Genomic DNA, 14,502 nt, shown 5'->3' on the forward strand with positions numbered 1-14,502 from the left:
TTGTGGTACCTGTTTGGACAGGGTGCATAGTTCTGCCAACCAGAATCCAATTTCTAACACTGGTGATATGTAATAAAGAGAGAGAGAAAAGAAACTGATTAGAAAGAGACAGGAAAAGTGAGTGTGGTTGGTTTGAAAATGTTGCCAGTGTGCTTCTTGTTTCCGGTCCTGCACTGCTTCAATTGGTCTAAGTTCTTAATATAATTATCTTCAAATCTATATGCAATGTATAGAGCTTACTATTCCTTTTGCTAACAATTTCTGAGGCCCACTTTCTACATTATCTGCCTCTTTACAATCCTTCCCAGCTTTCTCATTCTGAAGACCCAACCTTTTTAAAAAATCACTCTTTCTATTTCTGCTCCTTTTCTGGTTGATGGTGATGTGACTGTTCTGCTAGGGCTACAGAGTCAAGAAGATTGCAGACATATGAGAGCTCTCTAAGTCACAAATAACCAGGCCTGGGCAGATTTTCAATTACGTTGGAGTAATCCAAGTAATTTTGTTAATTGCACATTAATCTTTGATGTGGAATTACCAATAACAACTGCTTATGCAAGAAAGAGTAATTTCTGGGAATGCATCCTACCATGAGAGCACATTTAACAACATGAGCTCATGTGTTGTGTTCAGCTGCATTTAGCACTATTTCGTAGCACAAAATGCATCCTTGTGTACACAAAGGTGCATTATATGCAAAGAAAAAAATGATAAATGTTGGGACTAAGAGCGCAATTACGATGGCGCCGCCACCGTAACGGTAAACGGGACCGACCGCCAGAGGTGCGGCAGTCCCGCCAGGCCCATTAGGATGCGACCACCACCCTGGCGGTTGCATCCCACATATTTTACATTGTGGCAAGAGGTGCTGTAAGCAGCACCCACAGCAATGTAAAATATGCGTGTTGTGCATTGGCATGCTCAATGTGACAGACAACGCGCGGTGCCTGCCACCTTGTGTATGCCAATAATGGGGGTACCAGAGGTACCCCACAAGTGCAGCCCCCACCCCCCTCCTCCTGGGGACCTGTAACGGGCCCCCAAAGCTTTTTCTGCCTGACTTTCCATGGCAGCAGTACTGCCATGCAAAGGCCTTTTCAATGGCACATGATAATATGGATGGCAGTGCTTGCAAGGCTTCGCCACCATATTATCTACCTTTTCCGCCCGGCCGGCAATCCGACTGGCGGAAAAGATGTGGAGAGTCTTTCTGTCCACCGCCGTGACTCTCGCCATACTAATATGGCGGGTGGGGTCACAGGGACATTTGGCGGGCGGATTGCCACCGCTGGCCTGGCAGTGGTTATCCACCCAGGATCATAATAAGCACCTTAGTTTTGGAAAATCCTACCCCAGGAGCAGTTGCTCTCAATCGCTATTCCTGTTATGTTGCATTTAGTACTATTTCTCAGTTCAAAATGCATCCTTGCATGCACTTTGGATGTGAGGAGAAATTCTTTCTCTAAGAAATAGTGCTAAAAACAGAATTCTAAGAAATAGTGCTAAATACAGAATTACTCTTTCTTTGAAATCTTGTGGAATTCTTAGGTATTTCAGTGTGATTATGCTATGTGGAATTATGCGAGTTAATCCCTCCTACAAATAACATAATACATGCCATGACATGATATGACATGACATGACATAACATAACAAACAGGCATTACACTGAGGCAGAAAGAGCTTTTTGGTGCACAATAAATTAATTGTGCAGTCTCCTGGTGTGCCGCTCCTTGTTTTCTCTAGCTGGGGTTTCATCAAGGTCTTTATTTTATAAATTGCAGTTGCTGTTGCCGCAGAGCTGTCACCTACATCATAGGATTGGAAACTACAAAACACAGTAAATTGGGAAAAGAAAAAAAAAAATATATATATATATATATATATTACCTACTGGCGGTCGCCAGTAGGTATATATAGTTAGGATTTTTTCTCTATGGGATTTTTGAAAATTCTATGTCTAATAACTTTGGCGTTTGTGGACGGAATTGGCTGAAATTTTCAGGAAAATGGAACATTTTGTTTCTGAGCAGCCCCTGAAAATTGGGGGGGGTTCGTCCAGGGGGGGGTCGAGAAAAAAGGGGGGTCCCAAAACGTGTTTTTAACATTGAGTTTTCCATAGGGCGGTTGGCCTCACTTTTAGCCCGAACGGCTGAATGGATTTGCACGAAACTTGGCAAAATTGTAGGGACTGTTAGCCCGATGTGCCTTTTGTAGGTCTCAATATATGTGCTCCAGTGGATTTTGAGTAATTTAGGTTCAAAAAAAGATATATATCTGGGCGGAGCCTAACCACACATCTGATCTGATTGGCTGTCAGCACTTCATCCAAGAAGTGTTGGCAGCCATCTTGGGACCAATATACATGATAGCACCTCATTAAAAAGCATTGTAGTTAATAGAGGGTTTTAGGACTTTAGTTACATTATAAATCATTTGTTGATGGTACCATACTCGTTTTAGGAATTGTGGTGGGTTCTAAGGTGATTTTACCATGTGAAAAAACCTTCTGCTGTGATATCATGAATATTGTTTGAAAGAAAACTAATATCTCATGATTTTCCCACAGTGGTTTGGAAGGGGATCTATAAGCTAAACTGAAAGCATATTTTCTGTAAATTCACATTATCTTTCTCAGTCATGTGAAAATGAAGTCTGACATTCTCAGTAAAACATGTACATCCAACAAGGACAGAGACTGTCAGTTGATTCCTTTGTGTTCTACTGCAGCCTCCTAGAGTGTTCTAAAGAACAACTAGAGCGCTAACAGTCCTACTTATTACAAAGGTATGGCACACCTGGAGCCATCGTGATGGGAATAAAGTGGTAACTCTTAAAACATTTAATTTAAAAAGGAACAAAATGAGGGGGTATATTATGCAATAGAAGGTATTATTAGTGCTGCAGAAAGAAAAATTAGGGCACATTTTGAGTGACTTTTCAAATCCTCTTCTATTTCATTAAAAAATTCTGACATGCAGTCTCCCAAAATGGCCACCAGAGACAAAAGAGCCCAAATGTAGCCCAAATATCACCCAGATGTAGCCCAAGTATAGCCCAATGACAGAATGTCCCAGAGAGTTCTAAAGAACAACTAGAGCGCTAACAGTCCTACTTATTACAAAGGTATGGCACACCTGAAGCCATCTTGATTGGAATAAAGTGGTAACTCTTAAAACATTTAATTTAAAAAGGAACAAAATGAGGGGGTATATTTTGCCATATGAATTATGATTAGTGCTGCAGAAAGAAAAATTAGGGCACATTTTGAGTGACTTCTCAAACCCTCTTCAATTTCATTAAAAAAATTCTGACATGCAGACTGAAACATGCACTTTGAATACCAGCAGCAGACGTCCCTGGTGAGCAGTAGCTTTACTACAGTGATCTAATGTGCAACTAGAGTGCTAACATTCAGAATTTATGGCAAATGTGTGACACATCTGAATGCCTTCTTGATGGAACCAAAGTAAACAAGCATTGAAAATGCAATAGATCTCGCCCTCGTTTAAGTTAAAGCCATTCTGTTTGTAATGAGGTGGCTTTTTAGCTTTGCTTTTATTAGTGTTTTTTCAACTTTCATGTAAATAACATGCATCTGTATGCATATAAGTATATGTATGCATGCATTTATGTTTGTATTTATATAGATATACAGATGATATATGTTTATATATGTATGTATATATATATATTCACTGAAAAAACCATAGGTTATAGACCATATATAGTTAGGAATTAGCATTTACAAAACCTTGAAAATTCACTGAAAAAACCATAGGTTATAGACCATATATAGTTAGGAATTAGCATTTACAAAACCTTGAAAATTCACTGAAAAAACCATAGGTTATAGACCATATATAGTTAGGAATTCGCATTTACAAAACCTTATTTTACTCACACAAAACCATTGAAATTCCATATATAGTTAGTTGCACTAACTATATATCGCGCACCCGCAATCCACTGCTGATGATGTCACATATTACATCATTCATGACATGGTCAGTGACATCACTGATGACATCACTGATGACATCTCAAATGACATCACTGATGACATCACTGATGACAACATCCAGTGACTGTATGTTTCTGTAAAGTTAAAATATGTCTTACATATTGAAGAATGAGTGGATGTATAAGTGTCTGGATGAAGGATTTAGTAGGTGCATGACTGACTGTATGAGTGAGTGATTAAATGTGTCTCACTGAGTGCATGAGTTAGTGACTAAACTGTCTTAATTTGTGCATCATTATGTCTGTTGTTCTGTAAACTGTTGCATGTGTTGATAAGTAGCTATATGAGTAACTATATGGGTTATTGATTGGTTGCCCAAGTATTTGTATGGGAGACTGAGTGTGTGTGTGGGTGGCTGGGAGGTGTATGACTCTGTGCATAGATGTGTGAGCAGTTGATTCACTAGATGTATGGTTTCAAAAGTGCATGTGGAAACAGCTGTATGGGCGGTTGACTGTGTGCATGAGTGTATTGGTGAGTGAATGGATATCTCAGTGCTACATGTCAAAGTAAGTACATATGTAAAACACAGTACATGTGAGAGTTGACATATATAAATAACTGTGCATAAGAGCCAGTGAATGTGTGAGTGGCGGTATGGATCATTGTGAACTTGTATCAGGGATTGTATAAGAGAGTAAATATGTGTTAGTATATGTTTGAATAAGTAAAGTTTGTATAACTGTATAGTTGAGGAAATGGAGGTGTGATTGATTCTTTGCATGACTGACTAGGTGTGTGAGTAACTCCATGGATGAGTGACAGTCTGTGAGTGTCTGTTTACACTGATTGTATCTAAGGTTATATTAGAGTCTGAAGAGGTTCATCGTATTATCACATGAATGATATCATCAGTGATGTGATCAGTAATGTCAAATGAGATGTCATCAGTGATGTCATTTGAGATGTCATCAGTGATGTCATTTGAGATGTCATCAGTGATGTCATCAGTGATGTCACTGACCATGTCATGAATGATGTAATATGTGACATCATCAGCAGTGGATTGCGGGTGCGCGATATATAGTTAGTGCAACTAACTATATATGGAATTTCAATGGTTTTGTGTGAGTAAAATAAGGTTTTGTAAATGCGAATTCCTAACTATATATGGTCTATAACCTATGGTTTTTTCAGTGAATATATATATATATATATATATACCACCATGTGTTCTTTTCCAGTTTTATTTGCCGTTTTATCTTTTAACAAAAACTCATAATTTTTAACAACTTTTTGAATGTTATATTTATTTTATTTATCGTCCTAACTGATTTGTACCTTATAACTAGAATTTCAATATGTAGGAATCAAACTAGTGTTGAAAATGTGAGGTTGCCAACTCATCTGAACCAGTAAAACATCATGGTTTTTTAAACTACACACAAATGCACTTTAAGTTTAGCACCCAAACCTTAGCACCACACTGATTTATAAGTGAAGGGTGATTTAGTAATTTATATCTCGTTATTAGATAGCACAAAGCACTTTTTACCGTAAAATCAGCATAGAATTGAGGGTAAGCATATGCAGTTATAGGCAATTGTATATACATAAAGCATTTACACCAAAATATGTTGAAATACAAAAGGGATTGATCCCTATGATTTTTTATAGGAATATAATTGTATGATGTATTTTAAATGCCTTTTAAAATTTAATAGGTATTCTTTATTATGTATTTATATATTTTATGTTTCTCAAAAGTACAATGATCACTTGTTTTTGAGATATATTTATGGGCTTTTAATCATATTGTTATTAAATGCATTTCGTACATCGTTACTTGCATTTTTGTTCTAAAAATGAAATGAATGGTATATTTATTTTCGTCTCTAACACACAGCGCAATGAGCCTATGTAAACAAAGAATGTTTCCTCTATGTCTATGGGACATCACCAATCACTCACCAGCATGTAGCCCTTTAAATAGTCTGTCGACACTCAACAGCGTTGTCATGGGATCAAGGTCCGTTCCCGATTCAAACGCGCAATAGCTGACATTAAATCAGCACTTTAAGCACATAATTGATCATCCGCGTATGCTTTGCTTGAGAGATTGTGTGTGAAACGAGGAGCAGAATTTTGGATATATATTATCTACTTATAGTTAGGACCACGTTTCCATAGGAAACGCGTTTTTTGATTTGCTTATAACTTTGGCATCATTTGACGAATGTTTAGGCAATTTTCCAAAATGTTTCTCTTTTCAGATCAGCTCCTATGTTGAAAGTTTGGGGGTGATTCGTCAAGGGGGTGGGCTGAGAAAAAAGACGGGTCCCTAAATGTGTTTTCTCCGTAAGAAACTTTAGACAAGGCTACAGGTCAAACTGCTGAACTGAATTATGCCAAAGTTGCCAGGGAGAAAGGTCTTGGTCCATAAAGCACGCTTTTGTTGAAATGGGGTAAGTCCGTTCAGTAATTTTAGAGAAATATCAAAATTTACAGTTATCGATATTTGAGAATTCAGACATCTGATTGGCTGAGGCGTTACGAACACAAGTGTGCAGCTCATTGGCTACGAACTGTTGAAACTAGGAACACCATGGGCATTTTATTGGCTAAAGTGTTCTGAGTACACATTTGCTCAATATTGGCTGAGAACGTTTCACTGTTGTGAACCATTTTGTGATGCTCTTCAATGGATTACGGGAAAACAAAGTTGTAGCGGGGAGGGTAGGAACACTATTAATTCTGTACAGTGGTCACAAGGTGGTGGACAGGGATTGTGAAGGTAAAATAGCCCTTTTCTATATTTTAAGGGCTATTTATATAATTGGCGTGGGGTGTACAAATCATAGCGGAAAAATAACAGAGTGTGTTGTGGTCTTCTTTTTATTAAGTGTGCTGGTGGGATACTTCCTACGAGCACTATTTACTTATAATGTGGTGTTTACTTTTCTGACGGGGAGGTGTGGCTAAGCAGCAAAACTTTCAGTCTAGATTCGAAACTGTTTTTATTAAGCAATTACAAATACATTTTCTTTGGAATTCATAAAATATCCCTTAAGTGTGACCGCACCCCCCCTTTTTTTCTGCTATAGTTTGTAAAAGTTTTGGTCCATATTCTTGATAATATAAAAGGGCATGAGTTACTTTTAGATAAAGTAGAAAAGAAGTGCTACAAGAAACATTCCTGCACTACATCATCTCAGGTCACCAGAACAAAGGCAAGTAAAAAACAGTTAAAAAGAAATTACTTTATATTACATAGAAATGTACGCTTTATCATTTTTTACAATTTCTATTCTGTAGAATTCAGGAACGTTCTGTCGTAGTGCTTAGAGGTCGCTCATTGCTCTGCTAACAAATCACGTAGTCTTTTAAGAATATATAGGATAGTAGTATAATAATATACACTACTGGTCCTACATATTCTATGGGGAGAAGGTGAATAGGAACCGCAACTGAGAAAAATAAAAATTACAAAATATCATTCAGAAATGTAGGGCTTATCAAAGGTATTCACTAAGAAAGTATCTATGCAAACTATCTTTTTATAGACTGCAATCTCCAAAAATATTCTCACTGTAAAAATATCTGATCAAGTAAGTTATAAAGGTCAGTAAGCTATATTTCAGATGGTTTACTCCTGGCCCAACAAATCTCCAATTCCTGTTCTGTGATAACATGACACTCTTTTACAAAATAGAGAGTGTCACTGATGGCACATAAAAAGGATAAGGAAAATAAAGTTATTAATACAAAACAAGATCAATAACGAAATACTTTCCAGCGGTGAATATGTTCGGAGCTTCTTTTCTCCGGGACTTCAAAACCTTTCAACTTCGCGGCAATGGGTCATAAACTCCTCGAAGATCATAATGACTGTGAATATTGTAATATACATATGCACACTATATAATTCCAAGGGGGAAACAAAGTTAGAAACATGAACCTGCTGACGTTACATATAACTCTTAAGTCTTCGCGCTGACGGGTCATGAACACCTCTGAGATCACTATGAGTGTTGATATTATAATATACATATTCACAGTATATGATCCCACGGGGGAAACAGAGTAACAACCAGATGCTGGTGACGTTACGTATAAATCTTTAGTCATCGTGCCGACGGGTCACAAACACCTCTGAGGTCAAGTACAGTGTCAATATTATAATGTACAAAGTCACAGTATATGAGCTCAAAGGAGCCAGAAAAGGAGCAATGTTAGATGTATTCTGTCTGTTTCTGAAAACAAGCTGCTGGCGTTACAGAAAAAAGCAAAAATAACCAAAAACACTTTTTCTAGATACAAATGTTTAAATATTGACAAATAGCTACGAATTATAAATATCTACTATGCCATAATCAAACAACTTACAACTCTGGAATATGTTTTGTTGCCGCAAAACATGAATCCGATGCTAGAAAAGGGAACCTGCATCACAGAAAGGACACGCGTAAAAAACTCTGCAAAAACAAAAATAATCGAACAACGGGTGTGGTTTATACACTTTTTGCCTATTAAGTAGTCTATGGAAGGAAGATGCAGCTCCGCCTATTTAGATGTCACATTTTACAGTTCACACATACTCATGTTTTAACTGTTTAACTTTTGCTCCTGTTGGGAAAAGTTACAAAATGTGAAGCAGTAAAGGTTTCGAAATCGATCCTAACGTACAAGGTCCCTAATATGTACATACGTCGGAGAGCTTAAAAACTGTTACCCAGCAAACCATGTCATTTCCATTCTCATGACTAAAAACATCTATTCATTGCCGTAATTCTAAATAGAAGACATAAAAAAAATATCGTTCAAAATAAAAGAAAAAAAAATATGTGCTGATATTTCTCATCGCTATGGTTTTAAATTTATAAAATGCCAGCATTTGTAAAGCATACAGCTACCCCCGGAAAGGTGCGCTGGCACTCAGGGTGTCGGGAAGATTAAGCAAGGTGTTGCCCACAATGACATAGTGGTCGGCTAACATGCCGCTGGAGCCGGGAATCCAACTGTGAATGCAGTTGTTTGAAGTCAGGTATCATAGCTGCTACGTCACACTTTTTCCACACTTATATGTTAATTACTGCTAATTAAGTTTTAAACATTATTAAATTATAACTTATAATAGACTACTGTTACAGTTAATTTTTCATTACAAAAAGTATTCATGTCTTTTAAAAAATTTCTTAAAAACAATATAGGTTTCAGGGACATTGTAGTTAGAAGTTAGCATTTATAAAATCTTTGAAATTCACGGAAAAACATAGGTTTTACAGGCGTTATAGTTAGAAATTAGCATTTAAAAAACTTTTGAAATTCATTGAAAAAAACATTGGTTTCAGGACATTATAGTTAGCTGGACATTTCACTTGTACAAAACCATAGAAATTCCACCGTTATTGTTTATTCAGCTAACTATAACTTGCGCAATGCCCTGCTGATGAAGTTGCATATTACATCATTCATGGCATGGTCAGTGACATCACTGATGACATCACTGATGACATCTCAAATGACATCACTGATGACATCATCCACGTGAAAATCTGATGCACCTCCTCACAGTCTAATATAACCTTTTATACACCCACTGTAAAATACACTACCATTTTCGAAACCATCGAGACACCAATACTGGTTACTACATACACACTCAATGATTCCTAGGTCTACACACACATCCACTCATTCACACATACAATCACTTTTACATGTAGTTACTCATCAATACACCACAATCATATGCAATCATATACCTATTCAGACACTCACACACCCCCACTCATCCGTGGAGTTACTTACACACCTAGTCAGTCATGCAAAGAATCATCACACTCCCATTTACTCACCTATACAGTTATACACACACCACCCCTCAAATTCATACAGATAGTAACACATACTTAGTCTCTTATATAATCACTGATATAAGTACACACTCATCCATACAGCCACTCTCACAAACACTCACTCTCACATATAGCTATTTATATACACCATCACTCACATATACTGCCTTTTACATATGTAGTTATTCACACATGTACCACTGAGACATCCATTCACCCACAAAAACACCCATACACACACTCACCCACCCATACAGCTGTTTCCACATGCACTCTTGAACCCATACACCCAGAAAATCAACCACTCACACATCTATGCACAGCGTCACCTCCAACCCACCCACACACACACTCAGTCTCCCATACAAATACTCAGGCAAACAATCAATAACCCATATAGACACTCGTGTAGCTACTGACCAACCCATGTACCAGCTTACACAACAACAGACAGACTGATACAGACATTCACATAGTTTAGTCACTAAATCTTGCATTCAGTAAGACATGTTTAATCAGTCACTTATACAATCAGTCACACATCTCCTAAATCGTCCATACTTATACACCCGCTCATTCGTCAATACACCTCGGCATATATATATAAAACATATTTAAACTTTACAGAAACACATGGTCAATGGATGATGCCATCAGTAATGTAATCAGTGATGTCATTGGAGAAAAAAGGGGGGTCACAAAACATGTTTTCTCCATGCAATTTCCATTGGAAACTTTAGACAAGGCTACAGGTCGAACGGGTGAACGGAATTACCCCAAATCTGGCAGGGAGAAGGGTCTTGGTCTAGAAAGAACACTTTTGTTCATTTGGTGTAAGTCCATGCAGTAGTTTTGGAGAAATATCTAAATTTACAGATATCGATATTTGGGAATTCTGCCATCTGACTGGCTCATGAGATACGAGCTTGAGCTTGCTGGTTATTGGCTGCAAACGGTTGGAACTAGGAAGTGTTGGCAGCCATTTTGTGTTTCAGTTGAAGCGAGTAAGGGTGAAAAAAGTAGGGAAGAGGAGGGTAGGAGCGCTGTGAGCTCTGTGGGGTGGTTAGGTTGTGCTATACAGGGAGTGTGAAGCGAAGTATTCACCCCTACCGGTGTGAAAGTGCTGTTTTCCCTACAGTGAGATGGTGCTGAGGTGAGGTGCCAGTACACTCGGGAATGAAACTGTGCACCTAAACCGTGAGCTGATTGCTGCAAACTGCCAGTACACTTGGGGATGGAACTGTGCGCCTAAACCGTGAGCTGATTGCTGCAAACTGATGTGCTCTGGGCGCTGTAGCATACTGGCCACTGTAGCATAGCTGTGCAGGTGTTGTTAGTATGCGTTTAGCTTATAGCTGGAGTGGGAAGCAAACTTCTCACTCCTACCGGTCTGAAGACTCAGGGATGAAACCGTGAGCCTAAGTCATGAGCTGATTGCTGTAAAGTGATGTGCTGTGGGTGCTGTAGAATACTGGCCGCTGTAGAATACCTGTGTAAGTAGTATTAGTATGCGTTTATACTATACAGGGAGTGGGAAGCAAACTACTCACCTCTACCAGTCTGATGACTCGAATGCAGTGTTTTAGCAAGCAGGAATAAAGAAATAATTGCAAAGAATATAACGCTGAATGTTGCAATGCCACAGAAGACAAATGGTGAAATCAGGTGTGTCTAAGAAAGTGGCTGTGTGTAATAAAGCGATGGAGTCTGCAAGTTATATATAAAGTGTCTTTATTTAAGTGCCATAAATGGACCCACTGGTGTAAGAGCAAAGGCATTCAGCTGAGGCAAACTCCAACCGCTTCTGCTGTATACAAACATAAGCTCCTGCATCAGTGAATTCCACATTACATGTTACAGTTCCATGTGACATAAACAATACCTATTAGACATGAATGACTCTAAATTCTATAATGAAAATAAAGGTAGGATAGGATTACCACATGTATCCCTTAAAAAAAAAAAGCCAAATGTAATCATCAAACTTCTTAGGTACGCTGGTACTCCTTTTTTGTTTCACAAAAATATCAACAGCAGAACAGTCAGCAATCTCTTCTACAGTAGATTCAATCTGGTGCGTGTCAGAATTGATAATAGTTCTATCCACATCGGAACTTTGAAGAGAAACACAAACATTGCACTTCTCAGAAGCACATTCGGTACCCTTCACGTCAAACCATACATTATTCTTCAGCCCTTTCAAAAAAACATTCTTGTGCAAGAGCTCAGACATCGAGCTGAGGCAAACTCCAACCGCTTCTGCTGTATTCAAATCGAAGCTCCTGCATCAGTGAATTCCACATTACAAGTTACAGTTCCATGTGACATAAACAATAGCTATTAGACATGAATGACTAAATTCTATAATGAAAATAAAGGTAGGATACGACTACCACACAGTTCCAACCAGTTCCTAAACAATGTCGTGTTTTTGGATCTTGATCTCCAGCTGAGGCTGAGGATGAGCTAATTTGTGTGAAAGGGCTCCGTGGATAACAGGCAGGCAGAGAGATGTGTACACAAAGAATAGTCATGGTTTCAAAATGGATGTCGGGTTTAGGCTAATTTAGCAAGTAAATAGCGTATTTGCATAGGCCACACATCACACATTCCTGGTTAGGCTGGAGACGTAAGGGGCAATAATGAAAACAGAGTTCAAATGCCTTAGCATACTAAGAAAGTTATTATATGAAAATAGTTCAATTGAAGTGTATCAAAATATTTATCGGAAAAAGTCAAAAAAGTTGGAAAAAATCAATCCAAGAATAAAGTGAATTTCTTACAAATCTTGGAGATTGCAGTCCAGAAGTTCTTCAGTGGCTTGAGATGCGTAATGTTCCAAGAGTTGATTGTTGCCGTTGTATGATAAAAGAAAAGCGATCCGATTCATATCCTCGAAGGAACAGTAATGTTCCTCGAACAATGGAGCGGCAATTTGAATTGGCAGGCAATCTGCGTTGTTGTCAAAGGTCACACGTTGCAGGAGATCTTTTGCGGCTGCGCATGAATACCATTCTGCCAGGATACCTTTTTGCATTGCATCCGCAATTGCTCCACTGCCCGAACAATCAAGTTCATGGTTTTCAAGATACTGCATTACCTGCTGGATATCGGAGCGATTGTTGGGATGTTGGCAAAGCATAGATCCATTCGCCAGTCGAATGGGCAAGTTTTGCAATAGAAAGATGGTTGCACGCAGATTGCATATGTGTAAATAAATGTCATGTTGTAGCTGGCTCAGATAATAGATAGAGGCAGGCAGCCGAAAAGTTGTTCCATTTTGTCACGGTATTGATGTAGCTGCGCGTAGAGGCGTATTCTGTCGGACAGCTTGTTACCACAAGGAGCGCAGCCATTTTTTACAAGCAAAAATAGTAGTAGGATGGCCACAAAGAGAGCAAAAATTATGGGCACTGTTCCTGTTATTCCAGAGATGATCGAATGAATGAAGTCTGGTCTTATACCAAAAACAGTTTGAATGCCTGTGACAAGGCCGGAAGAGACAGTGTTAAAAAAGTGTGCCAGAGCTTGAGTGTCAGATGTGTTGAAAATTGTGTAACAATTCACAAATTGTAACGGGAGGTTTGTATTTAAAAGGGAATGTATTTTACTTGAAGTTCGTGCTATCTGCAGTCGACAAATTTCTTCTGCAGAAGTGAGGGACACTTCTGTTTGAAACAAAAGCACTTTCAGTTTGCTCAGTTTAATGAAATCTGTTTTCAAAGTAGGTGTTGAAGGCCAAGTTGAACTTTGGGAGTTACTTTGTGTGGGTGGGAAGAGACATTGCCGCAGGAAGTTACTCGGTTTGAAACAGTAAAGACATACGGTATGCCAGCTCACATTCCGTAGCAGTCCATGTTATTAAGAAGCAGATAACTGCCGTTAGAAAGCTGTGTGAATGTTGGTCTGATTGTGGGAGTTGGCGTGCTTTCAAGAAAGCACGCAAGATAGGGGGCTGTAGAAGCGTCGTGCAGTTGGACATTCTTGCATAGTAATGAATGACTGCCATTGTGGTCGCACTTTTCACCTGTGAGAAAAACTTCTGTATCCTCTTTAAGACAGCGATATGTAAATGGGAGAAACAACTGCTCATGACTAAACGTGCTACCTTATATAATCAAATACAACATGACAAACAACATATACACATAGCAGACACAACAACACTACGTACTGTGGGAACCGTGGCTAGCCATGTACACAAACCAAACATGGCATGGCACCTTTGCCACACAATGCAGAATGCCGGGAGAGATGGGAGCAAAGTATGTGCGACGGTGGCAAGTGATTCTCGATTATAAAAGTATACAATGCAAAGTGTTGAGGGGATGTGCTGGACAGACTTGAGTATGCAGAGCACAGACATGTACTTGTCAACATACACTGATGGTCTATTGAGTGAAGTGGACAGTGGACGCAACCATGATAGTACAGTCAGTAGGATAGATTACGAAAACATAACACGTACGTGCTCCCTCCCCCCCAATCCTTAGCGTAGTGGGCTGGCTTGGCATACGCAAAGTTAGCATAGGGGTATGAATAAAAGGCATGTTTCTCTGGGCGCAGATCTCTTCTGGAATGGCGAACGTGTCTGCCAAGTCTGCGCAGCTTACACTGCCACTAGGCTGACGCCGTGAGCGAAGGTGGCTGCGTGAAAGATGCTCTCAGCCTGCTGGTACC

This window comes from Lissotriton helveticus, chromosome 6 (genome assembly GCF_964261635.1).
Source record: "Lissotriton helveticus chromosome 6, aLisHel1.1, whole genome shotgun sequence".
NCBI classification, from domain to species: domain Eukaryota; kingdom Metazoa; phylum Chordata; class Amphibia; order Caudata; family Salamandridae; genus Lissotriton; species Lissotriton helveticus.